The 14,991-nt window shown below is 38.2% G+C and overlaps 1 protein-coding gene across 1 annotated transcript in view; it reads left to right on the forward strand.

The window, feature by feature from the left end:
* Window positions 1-2,856: 2,856 nt before the first annotated feature.
* Window positions 2,857-14,991, forward strand: part of LOC108366917 (homeobox protein abdominal-A-like) — a 46,395-nt gene continuing 34,260 nt past the window's right edge. The window contains exons 1-2 of the mRNA XM_017621407.1: window positions 2,857-3,116; window positions 6,888-7,675. The gene's annotated coding sequence lies outside the window, so the exon portion shown is untranslated. The remainder of the gene's footprint in view (window positions 3,117-6,887; window positions 7,676-14,991) is intronic.

Raw genomic sequence — 14,991 nt, forward strand, 5'->3', positions numbered from 1 at the left:
TTAAGGTGTAAAAAAAGTTGAATAAGGTACGAAAAATGGCGTGTGAATTTAAATGAAACGTAGTGAGATGAAATTAAGTTAAATACGGTAGGAATGCTAATGTTAAAGTTGAATTTTTAGTGAGCGTAAAGCGATCTGATTCTACAGGCCATGGTAGAGGTGAACTCGATAGCTCGAAAAAAGTAAAAGAAGTACTGAAGAGGTTCCACATTGTGATCAATCTGCCAGATGAGAAATTACGGATGCCCATACTTACATCTGCCATTAGCCTATCTGTATTTGTGCTCATATAAGTCAGTTTAAAGATAAAATGAATGGTGTAAAGTGAACTGGCAAAAACTGCGGTTCGTTTTTTTTTGCTATTTTTAAAGCCAAGAATAGAACTTGCATTTTTGCACAAAGACAGTACCTTGGAAATTAAAGCGGTGAATTAAGTGACAAGTGAGCTTTAAATAAGTAAAGTGAAATAAATGGTGGAAAGTGGAGTAAAAAGTTGTTCAGACAAGAATGAAAGAAATAAAAAGAAAAAAATTAGCTGACTCACCCTAAAATTCGCTTCCGAATTATAAGATTTTTACTCCTCCGCAAGAGAGTACGAGTATTAGTGATTGAAAGTGTTTGAAAACAAGTGCTCTGTGTTTAGTGACGAATTAGTTGAATGAAAAGAAAATTAAAAATTAATTCGAGGTGAGCTGCTGCGCTATGAAGAAATGTCAAAAAAATTAAAATAAAACAAATATAAAGAAAAAATTGGTTTTGCGCGTCGCTTCTGAAATACGAAACACTGCCAAGTAAAATTTAATCGCTCTATTAGCTAAACTTAGCAGGTAAAGTTCGGTGACGGCTTCACTATTATTAAAAGCTAGCAGAAATCTTGCTCTTCTAAGCTAATTCCCATTCATCTAACATTCTCCCGTTACACTATCGGTGATCACCACAGAATTTGGTAAAATTTAATATATTCCGCCTACTTTGGGTGACAAATTATGCGGTTATAATAGGTGTTTAGATGTCCTGTTTTTTAATGTGAAAGAAGAAAAGCAGGGAAACGAGGTTGTTAAAGATCGAAATCTCATTGGCCCAAGAAATAAGGTCATAATTGTTCCACGATAGCTTGAAGCTACCCATTCCGAGTAGCTTACAAGACCTACTCAGGTGGTTACTCCCAAGATGTCTAAATCTTAGCGTCTAAATGTCTAAATCTGAGCAGGGTATATAGGGAGGGTGAGATAACAACATATTCAAGACGGTTGGCAATGGAAGGACTTGTAGCAGTCTTTATTCCTATCGCATGAATTTCTGTCTGGCAGTGAGCGGATAAGATAAGTTTAATGTCACTGAGTAGTTGTGCTTTGGTTGTTTCAAGGAGGTTCTTTTACGTCACCTATTCAGGTGTGGTAGAGAAGCAGGAAATAAGAGAATCGCTACATGCTTTCTAGGTACTCTCCAAAGTAAATTTTTCATTCGTAATTATTTAAAAGATGTACCCAAGAGGTGAGATCCACGCTGGCTATAGTTTGGCCAGCGAAGTGCAACGCGGATAGATAGAATGAGATGATTCAACCTCGACATCTTCAAAACGTTTGGTATAGCTGAGACTTGTAGCCTGATCCCTATAGCGTAAATTCTCTTCGGACAGCGACCGACTAAAACTCGGAATTAAAATAAATAGTTGTGGTTTCCATGGCTAGTTAAAGTTAGTTTCAATTTCCGAAAAGGGCCCAGTCCCAAGCAGTAGCAAAACCCTCTTAGATTGAGGACAACATGAATTCTGCCTACCTGCAGCCCCACGAAGCCTCCCAGTCATTGTTGAGCGAAATATTCATAAAGTTTATAATGATGGAATCGATGGTGATAGCACCCTGTTTAAGCAAAGGATCGGTATTGGGGTTGTCAGTACTCAGCCTCAGGGAACTGTGGCGTACTATCCTGTGTAATGGAAAAGGCATTCAAGTGTGAATCTCTACCTAAAACCTACAGTTGGCTTTAAAGGCTTCCCCGCTGATAAAAATATTAAGCGACGCTAGGTTTAGGAAGACATCCAGATCAGCCCCAGGTATTGCAGGGAAAGCTCCCGTATAGTACACTGCAATCGTTATTTTAAGTTTGGCAAGTAGATTTCCCACGCTATTAGTTGAGAGTCTGCTCCACTACACCACAATATTCCTCTAAGTAACATACCCCACGCTTTACCAAAGACCCTTTACATTATCATAACGCTGTTAAGGCTTTGGGGGTCTTTTGCTCAACGTGAGACTGCCATACAAGTTTGACTTCTAGGATTTCAGCTGAATATTTTTCTAACCTTAGAACCTAGGCTTAAAGTTCTCTACAGCCCATTCGTGTCCCCTTAATCATAAAGTTCTACGAACATAAATTCAGCTACTATTTTGAACTTATTTTTATGGCCTCTGACACACCCTGTGTGACTTAATAATAGAAAATACCTTGACATTTACTCTTTTATACGAATGTAAAAGAGTGAACCCACTCACAGTTTCATGCGCTCACTAAAGAGCACTCGAGTGCATGACGTGCTCGTAGCCAAGCCTCTAAACTAGCACGTCACAAGCACGCAATAAAAAGCCCATCGCTGGTACTCGTAAGTGGCATGATAGTATGTAATTGTATGAATGATGTTTTCTTCTTCTCCTATCGATGACCTCAAAAGAGTATGCATTCCAAATTGTTGGCGCTCGAAAATGAGCGAAGAGTACGAAAATTCGCATGCCACACAAGTAAGGTAAAAATAAAAATAAGGTGTGAGGTAGTTAGGTGTAGGTGTGCTTGTGTATTCACTTCGTGGCTGCCACTCTGTTGGTGCCACAACTGGCATTCGCATGGGCATGGCTCGCCGACGACTGCATGCACTGTAGATAAGAGTGGCGGTGTGTAGGTTAGTGTGTGTCGCTTGATATCCACTACTGTGTGTATGCTGAGTTTCTGCTCACTGTTGCTTCGGTAGCGGCTCATACGTTACATACGGCAGTGATGATAGAACTCATCGTTGTTGGGGAAGAGCAGTTTTTCTGCTGTCATCTATCAGTGAAGTTGTGTTTTTGGTATCGTCGTCGCGTTGTCGTTGCCTTTGCCTTAGCCATCGCCTTCGCCGCCGTGTAATTATCTTTTTGTCCATACGATTGGGCTGGATTTTATTTTCGATTTGTGTTTTATGCTAATGATCGTTTCGGTGTTGAAATACAATTTGTAATATAATTTTATTGCGATTAGTTTTGTGAAAAAAAAATCGCGTTTACATGTAAAGTGAGAACGAGAAGAAAGTTTAAAAAGTATTGAGCAACAGTGTTCGACGTTCGGAGTTTTGAATGTTCGCGAAAAATTCACAGCAGCAGCCACAAAAACAGCAAAAATGTATGTAAGTGCAGTGAGTGGTGTATGGTGGGAGAGGAGCGTTAACTAGTTAAAAGTTACAAAGTGCATTGACGTACAGCGAGTAGAATGTGGCATGCATTTACATGAAATTTTACATATGCACACATGCATATGTATGTATTTACATAAGTACATACACAAAAATTTATATGCTTTGCATACCGACTTACATCAGTTCGCATACCGTTTGTAAGCGGCGCCGTGAAAAGCAAAAAAAAAAAAACGAGATTCTCAACTCGCTCTTGTAACGACAGACGAAAAGTCTGCTTTCGAGACAGCTGCTAGCCTTAGCGCGTACATACATACATATGTGTGGCAAATAAGTTGTGTCGTTTCGATGTGAGGCTTGTGAAAAAACGCAATTCAATCGCTGTGAATCCACAAAAAAAAATTGCTTAACAAATGCTCAAATAAAAACACTGAAAAAAAACTTGCGAAAAATCGAATTTCGTTGCGTGGAAAAAGAATTGTGTGTGTATGAATGACAACGAAAATTAACCAACTCCCAACTTTCTTTCTTGACGTTTTCGAAAATACAACATTAGCAGCAGCGACATCAACAACAATTAAAGTATGTAATAGCAACTGCAAAGCCACCTGCTGGCACAGCCCAACCGTCCAAGCGCTGAAGCAGCCAGCTGGCCACCCACAAAATAGCTGAGAGAGCGAGCGAGAAAGCGAGTAGTTGGGAGAGAGCATGCCGAGAGAGCGTTTATGCAAATAAACAAAAAGGGAAGGTTGGGTGTAAAATGTGTGTAAATATTAGGAGCGTTGCTTGGGTGAAGAAATTGCTGCAAATTTGCATTGTAAAGTGAATTAGAAAAACTTATAGAGACGGTGTTAGGACAAAGCAGGAAATTTTTATAAAGAAAGTTGCTGTAGCTTATCTGTTACGCCCTAATGGATTTTTAGCAATCCCGCCGTATTTGTGGCTGGCGCACATCGGTAGGATTGAGAGACAAGAGTTTCAAGCCACGAAGAATCGAACAAAGAGCCGCCATGACCAATCTACGGACTGGTAGGACTCACTTTCGATTTATGCTCCGACCAAGATCTGAAATAAAGCTTCCTTCTAATTACGGTCATTTTTGCCTTTCGATTGCGGCTTAAAACTGTCCCTTCATTTGTGTAGCAACGTCAAGACGCATACCACAAATTAGTTTCACAAGGTGGCGTAATGTGTTGAATGCTGTTTAGCCGCTATATTTCCTAATCCCACCTCCGTTGCAGGGAGTCAGAATAGTCTCATGCATACATCGAATATTTCTCTGTTATCGCAACATGTTCATTATTGAGGTGACGCAACTTGCAAGCTTCCTACGCCAAGTTCTTGGTCAAATTATCGACAAAAAAGGTAGTAGATCTTCGACAAGTTTCACAACAAAAACTTGGTAGTAAAGTCCTTACCGCTTTTCTTCCGCCTAATCCCTATAACCATAACCTAATAGGCATAATGCTACCGGCGCCACGTTATGAGGAATTTCAGTAAACTGGAAGCGGACACATTTAGCTCAGCATGCGAAACATCTTTTGAACCGCTGCTGGCGTCTGCAAGAATTAACCCTCACAGAATTAGGATTCATGTTTTATATGTCTAGCATGTGGTAATGGTCTGCACAACACTGCGCATCTGTTTCCAAGCCATCAGTTGTCACTGGACGGAATATAGTTGCAATTTCGGTAGCCGCAATTCGTTGTGTTATTCTTTATCCTGCGCTGAAATTGGGCTCCAGCGAGAAACAAGGTAATCCCTTCGCTTGTGGGATACACACAGCAAACTCATTTCTTATACAGTTAGACCAGGCAGAATTGGTTGTCACAGTCATTTGCTCAGCATGCCTTCACAAAATAGTAATTTTTTATGCATTAAATGCCAAAGGTATTCCGGACCAAACTAAGGAAAACTGCAATGACTAGGCTTAAACCACCAACAAATAGTGGGATGAGAGCTACTATGCAGCATTTGGAAACTATGCTTTCGTGTCTGTATGAAAACGAGTAGCCACTGCCTCTACTTTTGGTTTCCCAATGAGATATTTCATCTGCTTACCTTCAAATCTGATAATCAAGAAAACATCGAAGTCTTCTTTTTAAATCCTTTTTTTTTGTTTTTTACACACAGTCGCTGAAGTATCGTTGAAGTAATGGTCTTGAGTTCAAGGGTGTTTCAGAGACCCTGAGGCAATTTCATAGTCTAAAATTTGTCCACACTTAACTCTTCTATTAGAATGAATTAGCTTGGGCTTAATTGGTTATCCAGCGACCGCAACGCTCAAAGTGAGAAGTCCGTTAAATCCGGGGAACTGGGGGCTATTTAAGCAGAATAGATCCAACCATGAAACTCAGTACATATCTGACACCAGCAGCGTTTTGAACACAAATCTGGAACCTCATGTCGAATTGCCAGAGTACTGTGGCTATCCATGAATGTCGCCCCACGCGAATGACGAAGAAATTGCATGGAATGAAAAGAAGACTAAAACACCTTTTTTTCACTGCCGGTCAACAGCCTAAGAGGGGATTCAAAGCCCTCTTATAACAGCCTAATTGTTTTAGGGGAGCGTGGATGATTGTAACCTCCATGCGGTATCACAAAATACCCCGAGTTTTCATGACTCCTAACTTAGGTCTAACTTTCCTCCTGTCAAGGTATGATTTTTCTCATACTGTTTCTCCAGATTTCAGTACTCAAAGCAACGAGGCAAAAGAGTTTAAAACCGTTTAGGGACAAGTAATATGTATGCGAATAACGTGATAAAACAATTCACAAAAAAATAAAAAAATGTTAAATACAAAAACTGATTGGAGTAAAAAAATATTAAAACTGACTCATGCGATCCAGGAAAGCAATAATAATAAATATACATACATATATAATGAGACAGTAAGAATAAAATATGCGCTAAAAGTAAACGATGAATAATGCAACAGAATAACAGAAAAATACAACAATATCTAAAGCCAACACCAAGTGCGCGAATTTTAATACCCGCTGTAATAAATTCAGTTGAATATTCGCTTTAAAAAATACTTGTTATCACCCAAGCGCAGCGTGCAGAGTTCAAAGCCTCGAACACAAACCGGCTCACCACAGCACTCCCAAGCATTAAATCAACAGAGTCGTCGGCCAACAATAGCTCGGTGGCTCCCCAACTGGTGGATACAGTGCCCAAAAGAAAGTGCGTTTACGCATCGCTTATTAAATGCAATTATTCGTTTTGTTGTTTCAACAACTAAAAACAATAGCTGGACAAAACAAAAGTGAACAATTCGCCGTTTGATAAGTGAAATTCCCACGTTTAGAGGCAGTGTACAGTGTATTGCATCCACTCTCTCGTGGTGCAGCATACATTTTTTTTTGCCTAAGCAGTGCGCGCTCACTACAACCTACTCAACTACTCGCGCTCTCCTTCTCTCTCTCTCAGCTCGTCTGCCGCTCTTTTCGCGACGCACACGCTCTAACAATTTGGCTTCTTTTCCCTGTCCCTCAACAGCACAGCTGCTTTAGCATCATCATCGCCGCTTTTTCGTTTCCCTCCGCTGTAAATTCAACGCTAAACGGCAACATCGCTGCCGTTGCATTTCAATGAGGCCAGCAATAGTAGCAGCGGCGCGGAGCCATTCAGTCTGCACGTTTTCGTTATCAGCCGGGATTAAGGCTTAAGGATTAAAGGTGCTTCAACTGCCTGTGTGTGTGTGTATGTGTATGTGTGCGTGCGGAACAGGGGGCGAAGGAAGCGCGCACAAGACGAAGGTGAAGCGGAAGAGCAAAGGTAGTATCAGCAAAAAACAAGTGGCAGTAGCAGCATCTTCAGCATAAACCGAGACTCAAACGCACAATCCCATGCTTACTTAACATACAAGTGCATATATACAAACTTACATATTACCTGCTTTTGTGCATGCGTTGCTTTATTTTGCCTAAGTATTGCTACATACTTACAAACTCGTATATATAGTAAATATGTACATGCATATATGCAACTTGGAATAACTTACACATGTGCTACCGGTTACTATCCCTACTGCGCCGCAACATACTTTTAAGTGGATAATTTACTTTTCTTCTCAAATCTAAATATATGCATATATGCAAGCGGAAGTTAGTTCGTGTTCGTGCCGTACGTATGAGTATGTTTGTAGCTGTGGCTAAAGCCGGCGTCTTTGCAATGCTTGCAAATCTCAACGCTTCCGGTTTCGGTGCGTTGCGATATTCATGAGTAGCGAAAAAAGCAAGAAAGCGAGAAAGGGAAAATTTATATAAAGAATTTTTAAGTTAAAGGTAAGCAAAGATTTCTAAAGTTTTATGTTATATGTAAGTACTTACATATGTATATGTATGCTAAAAAGTCTTTAAAATAAGATTATAATATTTTCGCTAAATATGAGGAAGTCTTGCCTTTCTTTTCGGGCCTTGAAGTATATATTTGCCTTTGAGTTTTATGATTCTTGAGACTCTAATACCGATTCCTCTAGGAAATACCCGTACGTTATCATTGGCCTTCCGATTTGTGGGGAATTATTCTCTAGGAATGAAAGAAAATTAATTTTTAAATTTCGAATGGTTTTATGTGGTTGCACAGAGAGCGAGAGCTCTCTTTAATCGTCAGTGGTCTAGGTACAAACTTTCCGTTGGTCCATCCAGTGGATACACAGCAATGATCCTAAGGGGATGGCAGGACTTGCAAGTTGCAACCCAATGGTACACGACAAAGATTAAGGGGCAGTCCAAAAAATTCATAACTCCTTCTCGTGGAATCTCTGAGCGGCTACTAAATCTTAGCAGAGAGGGCTTAAGAGCTCTCACCGGATGTCTGACAAGACACTGCAGACTGAGGTACCATCTACACAAAATGGGACTCTCTGAAGAGACGAACTGAAGGTTTTGTGGGCTAGAGGAGGGAACCTCGATGCATATATTATGCGATTGTCTGCGTAGAACTCAAAGTATACTTGTACACCTTGCCGAGCTGTTATCATCTCCATCCAGAATCTGGAACATGACACCTTCAAAAGTGCTTAATTTCATTAATAGCCTTAGGTTCGAGTGACTAGAGGAAAGCGGACTTACACACGGACGTAAAAATGGAGAACGTGTCAGCTGACACGATCTATCTTATGGGATCAGCGTGTTAACAACAACTCACCACCGAATTACCGTGAAGTAGACGATGATTCTATCTCTTCCAGCAAACTTGATTAAAAAAAATAAAAATTTGTTTTTTGTTATTTTTTTGGCCATTTAACAATTATATTCAACAATTTTATAATGAGCTCGAGGNGATCGTCGGTTCGAATCCTACTGAAAGAAGTCTGATGAGGAAATGTGGTGATTTCCGAAATAGCTATCACTTCTACCATTTTTTCAAAATGTTGATGCTTTTCCACAATAAATTTTTCATTTAAAAATGGCCTCGAGCTCATTATAAAATTGTTGAAAAAAATAAAAATAATAATAATAATATATAGAAATTGTTTGAAATGCAATGGATCCATATGATCTCTAAAAAATCTCACCAAGATCAGTACGCTTCACGAAGGAGAGACAAACACAGATTTCACAAATCAATTACATTAGAATACAGAGTAGTCTAGTAGAGATAACTGTCACAGAAACTTAGCTGAGCTGCACACCGGGATTGCGATACAGATAATAACGAAGAATCAGCAATCGAAAAGGATCCCTGTGGGCAATGTTGTCAGCAGAAATACGAGAGAGAAGATATCCATTCCAGCGATGTCGAGAAGACGTTTCGATATTCTGACATCACATAACGACGTTCCCAGCAGTACTTGCAGCAGACCACATAAATAAAAAAAATACGCTTACCAAAATTGATTTCGTAGCTTCATAAAACTTACCGAGAGCTCGTTTGCCACCTTTTCAACACTAAAGGATGTACTAAAAACGAGCGTGACTACTTACGCCTGGAGGATAGCGGAAATCTGAGAAAATTTTTTGGTAAACCGACATAAGCGTTGCAAGTGGATCTGAAGTCCTGCAACTTCAGACCTGGGCATGCCCAATTTAATGAAGCATGGTGGCCCATTCAAGATTTCATTCGACGTCCTTTTCTCCGCACACGAAGCGGTCTGTCAGTCTCCTTAACGAATAACTTATTCCGCACCTTTCCACCCTTCGGTGCTCCAAACGCTGCACAAACTGTCAAAAACGGGTGCGCTGCTTATTTAGGGAAGGCAAAAGCCATTGATTACGATGGGAAATGTATGCTAATACTGAAACTTTGACGTCCAATTGGGACAGCCGAACTCACCAAGGTTTTAAATTTGTAAATGTGCCATTTCAGCATCGAAACCTGGAAAACCTTCCTAAGAAAGACAGGCCTTATCATCCAATCGCTTTTCCGCAGCAGGGGAGAAATAAGGCATTGCTACTCCGTTATTGCTCGCGGACCATTTGAACCCTGTAAATACCACTAGAAGCACCCATGAAACTCGCGGCTTTAATCGTTGTCGCAGCTGAGAGTGAAAGGTCCTAAGAGTGTTAAATTTATTGAAGGCTTTCGATACCTAGAAAAGATCGAGCCAGCGTCCAGCAGCCTAGACAACGAAACTGAAACAATCACTGTGTGGCCTGACTGGCACCAAAGAGCTTTTTTACACTCACATCCACTCTAAGGATAAGTGGATGCGAGGCAGTAGTTGGAGGGGGCAGAACATTGACAGATTGATGACCTGTGCTCAAAAGTAACAGTTATCTCTTGGACTTTTCTGCTTCCACAAACAGACATCAGAAGGAGTAAGTCAATGGGGTTTCACGTGATTAGCCAAGGTCCTGAAAAATAATAACCTAGGCTTCTCAACCACTATGTCTGCCAGGTCCTCCTTTTTCTCAACGTTTACTTTACAACTACCTTAAGTTTCTACTATCATAATTGCTAGCAGACACACATTTTGACACATATTTTTTGGCGGATGCTTGCCAATAGATACAAAAAAACCTACAAAGGTACTCTGGTGCTGTCGATTCTCATTATCTTTCTCCTCTTCGACAATATAGTTGCATTCACTAAAAATTGTTCAGAAGGTAGTAAAAAGTGTGTCACTTACATTACAGTTCGGGCGAAAGAGCACAAACAATGGAATAATAGAAACAAATGATTGACAAGTGCAGAGAATGAAACTTGAAAAAAAGCGTAAAGATGAAAAGCAGAAAGGTAAACTATAAAAGGAATAAAAAAGAAAATTGTGTGTACAGATAAAAGAAATGAAAAGAAAAAAACGCACACAAAAACAAAAACTTGGCAAAGGCAAAAGGAAAGCGAGCATCAACAGTGTTTTCATCTGCCTGCTTGCCTGCCTAGATGGCTGCCTGCCTGCAAACAACGTCATACATCCATGCGTGCGTCCGTCCGTTCATCCATCCGCCCATTCGGCGTTGTCACTGCCATTGATTTTTCTTGCGGGAATTGTCAGTACTGTCTCTGTGCCAACTTCAGTGGACTTGTAGCTGCTGTTGTCACTTTATTGCTTTGCCAAACGTTAGGCCGCCTAGTCTCAGTGGCTGGTTGGCTCTGCCTTTACCAGCCGTTCGATGCGGCGGTGCCTTGCCCTGTCTGCTGGCTTCTTCGAGCTTTGCTTCTATTTTTTGTTTTCTTTACCGTTACAACTGGAATTCATGCTAATGCTGCTCCGTCGCTGAGTCAAAGTTTTACTCAAATGTTGGCTGGAAATGGTGCGAATGTTGCCACCCTTTCACTATTGGCCTATCGTTTTTCGCAGCGATTTGTTTTTTGCTGCCTTTTGGCTGCTTTTTGTGGAGTTTTTTTTTGTTTTTTTATATATTAGGGTAATGTAAATAATGTTGACAATAACGGTGATGTTGCTTAGTCAACAATTTTGCATCGCTTTGGGACGCTGCCGAGTTGCTGAGGTGTTTAAAATTTGTCGATTTAGTTAATTATTTTCAAATGGTAAGCCATGGGAGTTGACGTAACAAAGCAGAGGAGGAAGATAAGAAAAAATCATTTTAATTTTAAAAATGTTCTAATTTTTGAGTGATTTTAGTTTACTTGTTTTTATTGAAAAATTTCTTTCGAGGATAATAAATGTATAGAAATTCAAAAAAGCATTTAAATTTTATGTCTTCACGGATTTCAAATGTGTTTAACTTAAAATAAATTTTTTTTTTTATATCAAATGATGTTGAAATTATAAATACGCCTGAAATAAGAAAAATAAAATTTTTATAAACATTAATTTACAAATTTTGTATTTAAAAGTATTTGGCATGTAAAATTTGCCCCAAGAAATAAAAAAATTTTAACCTTAAGTTTTCCCCAATAGAATTTTATTAAAAAATTAGTGATTAATAAAAAATATTTTTCGGTTGCTTTAGAATTTGCCAAGTTCAAAATAAAGTATGTATTTTAATTTTGTTTTCATATATTTTATTGTATTATATTTTATTTCATTTTATGTTATTTAATTTTTTGCTTATTGTTGTGATTTTTTATGAATATTAAAGTATTTAGGTTCATCGATGCCTAAGAAAATTTAGAATTCGGTTTTGCAAAATTTTAAATATTTTGAAAAAAAGCATTTACTTTTATTTTATTTTACATATTTTTTTATTAGATGTTCTTTTTATACAATTTTTTATGAATATTAAATGATGTAAATATATAGGTTTAACTGAATCCGGTTTACGACTTCATAGAAATTCTATTTTACATTTTTTGGAAACAAAGTTCTTAAAAAAATTTAGAATTTCCAAAACAATAAAAATAAAAAAGTAAAACTCCAGTAGTTCGTACAAAAAATTTACACATGTTTTTTTATGCTCTTTGGCAATATATTTGAAGGTCATGAGCAAAATTAGACAATTTTTTTTATATCAAATCTTTTTCTTTTACTTTTAACAATTTTCAAAAATAAAAAAAAACTTTTGCTCGTTAATCTTTTTTTAGAAGCATCTGCACATGTAAGTATGGAAATTTCATGTGTTTTAAATGAATAAAATTCTCTTAAATTCTGATACATTTTTATTTACCACTGTTCTCGTTTTTTTTTTGCAAATTTTACACCCGAAATCTCAGTATCAAAGTTAGCTGCCGGGTAATTGTCCTTGTAATGCCTTATCTCGAAAAACTAGCCTCTCCCTCAAAACAACAACTTGAATGTCTGCGCTATTTCCTAGCAAGTAAAATCAACCTTGAAAACGCCCGCCATTGTCGTTGTTTGGCGGTGCTTACCCTTTCCTGTTACCATGACTACATGCATACATGCATATGTACATACCAACGATTATTCAATCTTGTTGTTGTCTTCTGATGTTCATTGTTGTTGGCATTGCAATTATTTGCATTTGGCATAACAAGACTCCAACGCTTATCGCCACTTTTATATAAATACCTACAATGGGGAATTTGCCGGCACTTCCGGTCGCGTCGCTTGTTCTCGCTCCTTTTTTGCTTTTGTTGTGCCTAGAAAAACTCCTTTTGGTCTGTCTGGGTTCTTACAACTTTGTCCGCTACTTCTTTGCTGCTTCGCCGTTACTTGCAACGTCAACACCCATTTTAACTGTTTTTCATTATTGCCATTATTTGTAAGACATTGCCAGCCGGCTAACTCTTCTCTTTCCCTATCTTTTTCTCTCTGTCGCGTGGGGCACACGCTCTCGCCGCATTTCAAATTCTTCTAGTCTGAAACCAACGGACTTTGATAATCTCTTTAGTGCACTGGTTGGCAAATATTTGTTTTTTTTTGTCTTTCGTTTGTTGCTGCACCCACATTCCATGCATTTAGTCTGGCGTGCTGTGTTGTTTTTGTAGGCTTGCTTTGCTATCGTTTTGTTTTGGGTTTTTGTTGCTTACATTGTTGCAGTCGTTGTGAAAATATATTGCAATTGCATATGGCAGGCAATAAACTTGGCCGAAATGCGAAAAACCAAAATAAACACCCACTCAGAAAGTGTGTATGCACATAAAGGCATGGCATAAACATATTGAGGGTGANTACCTACGATTATTCAATCTTGTTGTTGTCTTCTGATGTTTATTGTTGTTGGCATTGCAATTATTTGCATTTGGCATAACAAGACTCCAACGCTTATCGCCACTTTTATATAAATACCTACATTTGGGAATTTGCCGGCACTTCCGGTCGCGTCGCTTGTTTCTCGCTCCTTTTTTGCTTTTGTTGTGCCTAGAAAAACTCCTTTTGGTCTGTCTGGGTTCTTACAACTTTGTCCGCTACTTCCTTGCTGCTTCGCCGTTACTTGCAACGTCAACACCCATTTTAACTGTTTTTCATTATTGCCATTATTTGTAAGACATTGCCAGCCGGCTAACTCTTCTCTTTCCCTATCTTTTTCTCTCTGTCGCGTGGGGCACACGCTCTCGCCGCATTTCAAATTCTTCTAGTCTGAAACCAACGGACTTTGATAATCTCTTTAGTGCACTGGTTGGCAAATATTTGTTTTTTTTTGTCTTTCGTTTGTTGCTGCACCCACATTCCATGCATTTAGTCTGGCGTGCTGTGTTGTTTTTGTAGGCTTGCTTTGCTATCGTTTTGTTTTGGGTTTTTGTTGCTTACATTGTTGCAGTCGTTGTGAAAATATATTGCAATTGCATATGGCAGGCAATAAACTTGGCCGAAATGCGAAAAACCAAAATAAACACCCACTCAGAAAGTGTGTATGCACATAAAGGCATGGCATAAACATATTGAGGGTGATTCAGTCAAGATTTCCTTGTAAATGTAAAATAAAATACCACATAATCAAAAAAATAAAATCTTATTCAATTCAATACGGTCTTATGTAAAGCCAATATATAAAAAATAAAAAATTTCCTTCATAAAAATTCGCCGGTGGTATAGTTTTACAGTCATATGATTCTATATACTTCAAATTTTGAAAAATACGTATAGAATCGAATATAAATAAAAATTTCCCTTTTGGGAAATTCGCTTGAATTTGAGTTTATGTTAGATTTGACGCCGCTGTAGTAAAACCAACCCAAATTGAGATAAACCAAACATTTCCCATAAAAATACCAACTTGGGAAATTCTTGAAGCAGTTTTTTTCTTAACTAAATTGCTTTCCGGAAGTATATTTTGCTAAAAATTAAGAAAAGAAAGCAGTTAAAATGAGAAAAAATCTTTATATACATACATACAATGTAATTCGTATTTATTTATATTTTATGGATTTCGTCTTATTTTATGTACTTTGTTTTGTTGATACATATTTTTTAAGTAAACAAGAACAAGGAAGTTTTATTAAGTAAACAAGATACGAATATTTCACTAAGCCTTTTTGTACATCTTCACTTTTATGCCGTCTCCGAAGCAGATGTTGCCTTGGTCAGTGCTTTAAATTGTGCTTTGAAAATTTAACTTTCAGTCAAACTCAAAATTCATTTAGACATTAGTTTCATTTTGTAGTTATAACTCAAATACCACTCAATTTGAAAAAATATAAAAATTTCCTTTTTGGGAAATTCGCTCTAAATACATTTCTTGCATTGGTTTAGCGCGGTGGCATGCTGCTTAACTAAAGCTAAGCTTAATTAAAAATTACCCGTGTGGGAAAATTTAAAATTTTGCATATTTCTTCAATAAGAAATGCTTTC

The sequence above is a fragment of the Rhagoletis zephyria genome, unplaced genomic scaffold (assembly GCF_001687245.7).
Source record: "Rhagoletis zephyria isolate East Lansing unplaced genomic scaffold, Rhagoletis_zephyria_1.1 Rzeph_scaffold_02448, whole genome shotgun sequence".
Lineage (NCBI taxonomy): Eukaryota > Metazoa > Arthropoda > Insecta > Diptera > Tephritidae > Rhagoletis > Rhagoletis zephyria.